Consider the following 1,244-nt stretch of genomic DNA (forward strand, 5'->3'; position numbering starts at 1 on the left):
AAAATGTTTTCCTTTCTCACGTAAACAAATGTTATTTATTTTAAATCTAAAGAAATTTATGGAAACGAGTGTGGTCATAAAAAAAACTACTTGATTAATTGCTATCCTCAAACTGTTTACTCGTGCAGAGGGGCGATGAAGAAGAAGAGCAAATGACTCACGTTGTAAAGGTCTCTCGTCGAAGCGACGCAGACCCACAGCGAGAGGGCCGGGTCAATGCGTGCCACTGACCATCAGAGCTAAGACGCATAGATAACGAAACTAGACGTAATGAAGCTGGATGTTTAGGTAGAATTCCTAAACCAGGAGATGAATGTTGTGGTGCAGTTATGTAAGGAATGCATTTTATTCCATGATTCAGAGTCGACAAAGACTGGACTGACTGAAGAGAAATACTCAAAAGGAAGGAGGAAACTAATGATTATCGAACACGAAAAGGATAATCAAGAAGCTGAATGAGACAGTGATTAGAGGTGTACTGAACCAACTCGTGAGAATTAAGCTTGGTAGCATTAAGCGACTTCAACCTATAGTTCCATAATACATGACAGCTGTATTGGTAATAACAATCCTCCATAAGAGGTTTCCAGATGCTGATCACGTGCTCATCATATTCTTCACTGAAGAGATCCCCAAACAATGGAAATTAAACACGTTTACTATTTGAGAAAAATAATTTGGGGGAAAAAATCAGACATAACATGTAGATACAAGAAACTCAAAAAAGGGAACAATATTTAGATCAAGACCTTGATGCGAACGAAAGGCGGGAACAAGAAGACATGCAAGTGGCATTTAGATAGACTTGAAAATGCACATAAGCAAGTACCCAGAGAGAAAATATGGAGAAAAGTCTGATTAAGAGATATCGGTTGTGAATTTACGAGGAAACCTGGGCTGTGATGAGGGGGGGCTGCATTAGGGCAGAGCTCGGGATCAGGCCTGGATTACGCAAGGGATCTATTGGTAATTATGATACGAATGCTTATGGAAAAAAGATGGAGGAAGCATTATCAACCACGCTTTTCGCATAAGACATCTGTAAAAAAAAAAAAAAAAAAAAAAAAAAAAAATATATAAACTAAACTGTAACTCTGGACAGAAATGCAATAAGAGTATGACCGATCAGCAGGGAAAAGACACAAACTATGCTCAGCCAATACGGAGAGAACAACCACGAAGATACAGGCAGGAATGCGAAAGCTGATGCCGAGAAGCTGGGGAATAACATCAGGATCAGTATT

Source organism: Penaeus chinensis, chromosome 11 (genome assembly GCF_019202785.1).
Source record: "Penaeus chinensis breed Huanghai No. 1 chromosome 11, ASM1920278v2, whole genome shotgun sequence".
Classification (NCBI taxonomy): domain Eukaryota; kingdom Metazoa; phylum Arthropoda; class Malacostraca; order Decapoda; family Penaeidae; genus Penaeus; species Penaeus chinensis.